We start from the raw sequence: 8,296 nt of genomic DNA on the forward strand, positions 1-8,296 counted from the left end.
TTTAAGATCTTGAAAAGAAATTCCTGCACTACATGAAACTGCACACTTATAACAAGTGCCATCCTCTTGGTTCAAGTGAAAGTGAGAATGTACATTTTGGATGAGTGTAAGCATAAATGATACATATAAGTATGCTTTCAAAATTTGCCAAAGAAAAAAATGAAAAAAACTACGAAGGTATGAATCCCAAATTAAAGTTTCAATTACTGTGGTAAAAACCATATAAAAATTAAGATGACAAGTCATGAAATTTTCACCAATGAAATGAAGACTAACATGCCTTACAGTTTTGTCTGTTTAACTGGAGAAAATGTATTTTCAGGAAATACATTTGATTTGCGAAAAGCAGTCACTGACATCGCTCATAGATCTAAGGATTTACATCTGACATAAACTTCAACTTTTTTCCCCTTGTAGTTCTTGCCATGGGATGTGCCACTCACTAGAGACAGACCGGGGTGGAGGTGGGTGGCAGTGAAAAAAATCTCCAGGGCGGGGACAGCCCTGTCAGAATCCCCTCTTCTCTCTTCTGCTCTCTAGACGACTCTGGGCACACACCAAGCGATTCTGAAGCCACCGTGGAGTCGGCCACAGGGAATGCAGCCTGCTGGCACGGCAACGTAGATTTTCAAAGACAGGAGAAGCCTTGGCGCCTCACCTACTGGCAAGGGAGGAAAGCTCATTGCTAAGAAGCGGAACTCCCAGTCCCTGGTGCTACCGCACGGGAGTAGGACGCCCCAAGGTGTTGGGGAAGCGTGCCTTCCGGCACTGTAGCCGGAAGTCTTTCCAGGGGCCCTGTGGGAATTGTAGTCCACTACGCTGCCAGAAGTCTCTCCTGGAGGCCTGTGGGTAATGTAGTCCAATACTGTGCATGGAGAACTTCCTGTCAGAGGGCCAGGGGAATGTAGTCTGGCTCTGTGCCCATAATCCCTTCTCTCGGAGGGTTCCAGGTACAGCAGTCTCATGCGATTATTGTAGCCTACATCCAAGAGGCCTGCGGAAAGTGTACTTTGGCGCTCGGCCTGGTAGGCTTCCTCCCAGAGGCCTGTGGGTAATGTAGTCCGGAAGTAGGCCCAGAGCGTGTCCTCCCAGAGAGTTCTGGGTATTGTAGTCCGACCACGCCCTCACGCCACCTCCAGGGAAGAGTGGGGACCTCTAGGAACCGAGTCTGGCGCTAAGCCTGCAGACCTTTCTCCCGAGGCTTCAGTGCAGCCTAACTCTAACCTGAAGATCTCGTGCTGTGCACTGAGATCTTCCCATCAGAGGCCTCTGGATGGTGTGGTCACTGCGCTCCAGGGAGAAGCTTCCCTTCACAGCCCACTGTGGCCTGGAACATCCTTTGGGAGGAATTTCAAGCAAACCCTGGCGTGGTCAGTTAATGATACTAGGCACCTGTTGGGAAGGAAGATTCCCACAACCACAACACTCTGCCACACTGAAAATATCCAGCAGTTCCTTCATTACCAGCAGCCAAGAGATAGAACACTTTCACCAATGACATCCAATCAATTTCATAGATCTAAACAAATCACAGGCAAACTAGGAGACAAGTACATCTGGTCAGTAAGTCTCAGGTCCTCCTGTTGTTTTTGTTCTGTTTTTCCCACATATTTATAAACCAAACAAGATTTTATTTGTAGAACTTTTTTGTTTTGTTCTTTTTTTTTTTTCTTTTAGAGAGGTTTTCGCTAGTGCGCTAGCCAGAAAGACAGAGAAAAACAGAGAAACAGAAAGTGAGAAATCACCCCCCGGGGGGATGGCCATGCCGCAATCCCTTCTCCTCCATTCTCCTTTTGGGATCTTGGGCGTGCACGCACATACACCCAGCTTGAGTTTAAGCCACCGGGTCTGGGACTCGAACCACGGTCGACTACACGGGAGTCCAGCAATATAGCCATTACACTAACTGCTGGTCTCTGTTTTGTTCTGTTTTGCTACAGGCTGCGTAAACTTGCCAAGAGACAAAGTGAGAAATCACCCACAACACAATCCCTGCTCCTCCATCCCCCTTGGGATTTTGGGCACACACACAAACATGCATGTGTGCACGTGCTCTTGGTGTGCTTTTCATGCCTCCTGGTCTGGAACTTGATCCATTCAGTCAGTGAATGGAACCCAGCCACCTCAACCACCATGCCACCTGTTGGCATTCTTGTCTGTAGAATTCACTACTTCATGTTTTTCTGAAGGCAGCCCTGCCTGCCGTATCCTTAAACAACAGAGGAGCCTGTGTTTTCTGGGTAGGTGTTGAGTTCCAGGGTTTTGATTCCATTTAGGTAAAATGTGTAGACTTCCTGTCACAACAAAGTTCAAGGACACACTGTGTTCCTCAAGCATCAGAGAGAATGGGCAGACACCTGCCTTTTCACCATATACCCAGAAGGAGCATAGTGCATGTAGCAAGTGGGTGCACCACAATAAATGTGGGGTGCCATGTGACACCCTCATGGCCCAGCTGGCCCCACCCTGGTTCTGCATATAGAGCATGAAGTAGTGGACACCATACACATGGCTAGGCCAGGGACAGTGTGAGATGACATGGGCCTATCCACAAGCCAATGCCCCTGGTGCTGGGAAGAAGCTGGAGTGACTTTGCCAGGCCATCTGGTCACTGGTGGCTGCCATCATCCAGCCACCTTATAGTCACTCTGAGAAATGGAACCCCAGCACCTGCATGAGCCCCAAAGACCACCCCATGAGGGTTTTGCCTCTCTTCATGAACAGCCCTGGTGATGCCACTAGACCTGGTCCCATCTTCACAGCCAGGGAAAGCAAAGTATGAGCAAGTCTCACCACACCCCCAGTCTAGTGGTATCTGCTTACTGGCAAGGAGTTGACTGTGGGGATTAGAACCTGTGGCAGAGCGAACTCCAATCCAACTTGATGCCCCCCTCAAATATGCTCCCCGTAAACAGCAGGTGTGGGTCGCCACCTTCAACTGGGAAGCAGCAGCATGGAGAGGTAGGTAGCATGGAGAGGTAGGTGGCAGCTTGGGGGGAGGGTTCCTGCATTGTGAAGAGGGGCTGAATGCTCCAGCTTGAGAAGTTGTCTGCCCTCCAACCACACCAGGCTCAGCTTCTCTGGGACTCTGCCAATGTGGCTTGGAATGGGGAGTTTCCCTCTGACACTCACCTTGAGTGGGAGGTCTCACCTCTGATCCCTAAACCTACTGCCTGCCCCCTAATCTTACCCCCAGCCCCTAACCCTAACCTGAAACCTCTAACCATAACCCTAAACCCCAACCCACAACCCCCAACTCCTGCCTCCTAACCACTGACCCCAAACTCCTAATCCCAACTCTAAATAATGGAACAGGAAGGAAATTCTGACAGATGTTACCAAATGGATGAATCTGGAGTCATTTACGCATTAGTGAAGTAAACCAGTCATAAAAGTACAAATGTCGTGTTGTCCTGGAAACGTCAACTCATAGGAGCAGAAGTACAACATAGGCTGGAATATCCCGATCTGGAGTGTTCTGGTGTGTGATGGTCCATCCTTGTGGCCCATCCAGGACAAGCAGATCCAGGGAGAGTAAGCAGATTTGCAGTCCATGGATGTGGGTGGGAAAAAGATCCCCTGATTTGACCGAATTTCCTTTCAGGTCAATCAAATATTCTGACCTAGACAGATGGCTGTCTGACAGTGCTGATGTGGTCAAGTTCAAGGAATCGTGTCCTTACCAAAGGTCAGCACAGTGACATGTATGCTATGTGAATTTACATAACAAGAAAAGAAAAGACAAAAACTTACCCGATTGCTAATTCCACAGAGGAAATACTTGTCCCACGAAGGACTTAGGGACAAATCTGCAGCTTCCTGGAATAGTGCCTCCTCCACTGACACCAGGGGTCACCACACCAAGGCCTGGGTAGAAACGACAGTTGATTGTAAACTGGCACATACAGCCTCAGACGGCAGAGCACCAAGTACCTGTGGCCAGACCTCAGAGACGTTGACCAGGGCAGTAACAGGCTCTGGTCCCCGACACCTTGGCCTCGATGCAAACACCACAATGCACACAGCTGAGTGTGTTCTGACATCAAGGAGACCAACAGGCTTCCTCATATCCCACGACATGGATCCGCGTCACCTACGAGGTGCACCAGGGGACTCAGGGTGGGGGGGGCAGGAGGGCTTCTCAGAGCATCTGCATGTTGGAGACAGAAGCCAGCCCAGGCCTGAGAGATGGCCAGAAGGGAAGCATTTTGGAGGGAGTTGAAAGCAACCCCATCCCCAGAAAGAAGGCCACAGGGACCGCATGGTCAGCCAGACGGGGCTTCAGACAAGGGCTGTGCCCCAGGATGTTGGATAACATTGTGCAAACCCACATGTCCTCTGCCTACTGAGTGTGTGCTAGGTATCGACCTAGTGCCAGGAATAGAACCTACAAAGAACGTCATTGAGCTTGCCCCTCCTCCTTTATTGCTAAACTTACCAACCACTTTTCTGATTTCATTTTGAATAAATGGACTCTGGTCTGGGGCAGTTTGGCATCTGCTCCAAGAGAGTTTCGGCCCCCTGCTCTTACTGTTCCCTGGTCTCTCTTCTCAATCTTTTGCAACTTCCTATGCCTGAGCCCAAAATGTCTCCCACCTGCAGGATACACAGACCACCCCACACCCAGCTATGATGGGAGGGGTGTGGCTACATCATCTCATCACCCCAGCCCTGAGCCCCACATGTGCAGACATGCGGTTCTGGTCCTGCTGCCCAAGCCCTCCCCTTTCCCTCTGCCTACAGGGTGCTGCCTGGTGTGGGCCGGGGTGGGAAGGTACCGGCTACTCACTGGATGGTTATTGGTCACTCAAAGCCAGGTGGTGCCCTCTGCTGGATGCCAAGAAGCCCCCGTGCTTGCTGAAGCACTGACCAGAAGAAAGCAGGAGCTGGGGCAGAAGGTGGCTATGGATCCCCTGCTGGCGATCTCAGACTCTGTGGGAGGAGGCTCACCGGTCAGCTGAGGCCCAGTGCCCTCTCTTGGCAAACAGGATGATATGGGAGGTGGCTCAATTGCCAGCTGATGTCAAGCGCCCTCTGCTGGCCTTCGGGGGGGGGGTGGTGAAGAGTGAGCCTCACTGAGGAGGTGAGGCCAATCTCCTCTTACCCTCCGAGGCAGTGTCTGCAGGCCGTGACTCGTTCACTAGCATTTGCCAGAGGCCCTCTCTCAGCTGTACCATGGGATGAAACAAATTCAGGTTGCCTATTTGGCTATTGGCCTATGCCAGGAAGACTCCTGAGATCAAAGGGAGGACCAGGGTGCTCTGGGTACAGCTGCCTGAGGTCACTGCCATAAGAACCACAGGGTGACACCGCTGGACTGAGGAAGGGTCTCTATGACTCTAGCTCACTGGCTGATCCAGGCAGGACACTGCCAGACGAGGTCAAGCAAGGCCGGATTTGATAACACGGCAGTGAATCCACATTGTCTAGATGTTAACAATGCCTTGTCGAATATCAAGAGGGAAACCGTAAAAACAATCATAATCCATGAACATTCTGATGACAAATGCGTTCTTTGTGACTAGATTGAGTATTCCAGAAGTGTCTTTCTTTTTTAAAAATTTTTCAATGAATTCTTTAATTTTGTTCACTGATTTATTTATTTGTTTGTTCATTGTCATTTTCCCAGGGAGGAAGAGAGACAGAGAAAGTGAGGAAACAAGCCACTAGGTCTGAAGAATTTGAACTGCCCTCTGCCACGTGGGTGTCCAGCACCCTTAACCACCAGGCCACCCTGCCAGCGCCCCAAAATGCCTTTTCTTTGTTTCTGTGCATACCTTATGGTAGTAAAAGAATGTCATTGAGCATTTGGCACTGCAAATATCACATTCAAAGAAAGAAAGAAGATGAACAGTTTCTGAGACCAAGGGGACCAGCAGGTAGTGTAACAGATATGTTGCCGGACTCCCACTTAGTCAGGTGTGGTTTGAGTCCCAAATTGGGTGACTTACAACTCATGCCGGGCACATATTCATGAGTGCCCAGAATCCCAAATGGAGAAGAAAGGAAAGGAATGATGGTTTGCCTATGCTCTCCCAGGGGTTGGGAGGTGTTTCCCTGCTTCCTGTCTCCCTGTCTCTTTCTGCCTCTCCAGTTAGCACGTGTACTACCAAGAATAAAAAAAAAAAATCTCTGAATCAAACACAGTCTCTCCAAAAGAAACACACAAGGGAACCAGCAGTTAGTGTAATGGCTATGTCGCTGGACTCCCACGTAGTCAACCGTGGTTCGCGTCCCGGACCCGGTGGCTTAAAACTCACGCCGGGCACGTGTGCGTGCATGCCCAAGATCCCGAGAGGAGAATGGAAGAGAAGGGATTGTGGCATGACCATCCCCCCTAGGGGGTGATTTCTTGCTTTCTGTCTCTATGTCTTTCTCTGTCTGTCTGGCGAGCACATGTGCCCTATAATGAAAACCTCTCAAAAAAAAAAAGAAAAAAAAAAAAGAAAAACACAAGCAAAAATGGTGGATCTCATTTGGTAACCCACAAAGTTTGATTCTTGACCACCGAAGAGACACACTGGATCTCATTTGGTAACCCACAAAGTTTGATTTTTGATCCTGACCACCGAAGAGACACACCAAATATGTGTGCATGCATTCTCAGAATCAAGAAGTCTAACAGAATTCATGCAGATATACATTCACCAAACCTTGAATCAGTTGAGAGAAATCAGAAGAGGTATAAATACATGCAGAGAAATTCCTCGTCCAAGATGAGGACTCTCATTGTTGTTCAAAGACGATATTTCTAACCCAATCTACAGACTCGGCAACATCCCAATCAAGTTCCCAGCAAAGGTATCAACAAATTATATAGTGTAGAGGTATTTGCCTTAAGGTGTGTGTGTGCTTGCTGGAGGTAGCAAGGGAGAGGGCGAGAGAGAGAGGCAGATGAGAGGAAAAGTGAGAAAATACCCCCCAGGGGCAATGGCCACACTGAAATCCCTTCCCCTCTGTTCTCTTGCTGGTATCTTGGGCATGCACACACACATGCCCAGTATGATTTTTGAAGCCACTGAGTCTGGGACTCGAACCACTGCTTGCATGTGGGAGTGCAGCCACATAGCCACTGCTCCACCTGCTGGCCTCCAGGCAGCGCTGATTGTTTCTTAAAGTTCATTCATTTCTTTCATGAGACACAGAGACACAGAGAGACAGGCATCCGTGACAAGGTTCTCACGCCCTCTCCACCTCCAGCCTCAACCAGGCCCTTGTCCTGGGCACATGTGCCAGATGTGCTCAGGAAGTGAACTCAGAACCACTCCTTGTGGGTCAGACACACTGAAACCATTCTACTGACAGGTCCCCCTTGGTGCCCATTTTGTCCTACCTCCTAAACTTCAGTGCCCCACACCAGAACATGTTACATTACCCAAAGACCTCCCAGAGGAAGCTTTGAGTGTAGTGCCAGACTATACTGCCCCACAGCCTCTAGGAGGAGGACCTCCATCATCCTGCCAGATGACCCAAAGCAGCGGCCTGCATCAAGAAAGACTTTCAGGCAGAATGCCAGACTACCCGGAGGCCTCCGAAAGAAAGGCTTCTATACAGAGTCAAGAATGTACTTCCCAGAGTTTTTGAGGAGGAAAACTGTGCAGGGTGGGTGCCAGGCCACACTTCTCAGAGGTCCTGAGACCTAGGGAAGTATAGATTGTCTGGGTACAGGCACCCAAAGACCTAAGGAAGGGTCTCAGACTCTAGCTGAGAAGCTGATGCATTCAGGGCACTGATCACCTAGGATGAGCAAAGCTGGTGTGGATCACACAGGACTGGATGGACCCTACAGAGACTTTTTCCACTACTTGTCAGTTGCTTTTGAAATAGTGTCTTTGTAAAAGAAAATAAGTAATAAGATAAAGGTTCCAAAGACAGACTCACTCAATGTGCTAGTACGTTGCAGCAGTAACATCACTAAGCCTCTGATATCGTGAGGATAATCTATAAAAATGCAGAACATGAAAACAGTCTCTGATCAGAAGGATTCTTCCTAACACCTTCAAACATCAGAAGAGTTTTAAAAGTTGTTCAGACAATCATCTCAGCCATGCTTTGCAGAAAGCAATCAAACCAAAAACACACAGACATCACAATCTTCTGTGAATAGCTCTAGATGTGATCATCGTTGGAGAGGAGGGGAATTATTTTATTTTCACAGAATCACAAGGACTTCTTGGTAACTAAAACTCTGGAATTTTCCCAAACGAGCTTGAACTGTAAAGTATGTTCGTTATGTGGGAAGAAGGTGGTGTGGAAAAGGGAAGGTGCTTGATTCCCACATGATTGACAACAGAGC

This window comes from Tupaia chinensis, unplaced genomic scaffold, assembly GCF_000334495.1.
Source record: "Tupaia chinensis unplaced genomic scaffold, TupChi_1.0 Scaffold000416_1, whole genome shotgun sequence".
In the NCBI taxonomy this organism is placed as follows: Eukaryota; Metazoa; Chordata; class Mammalia; order Scandentia; family Tupaiidae; genus Tupaia; species Tupaia belangeri.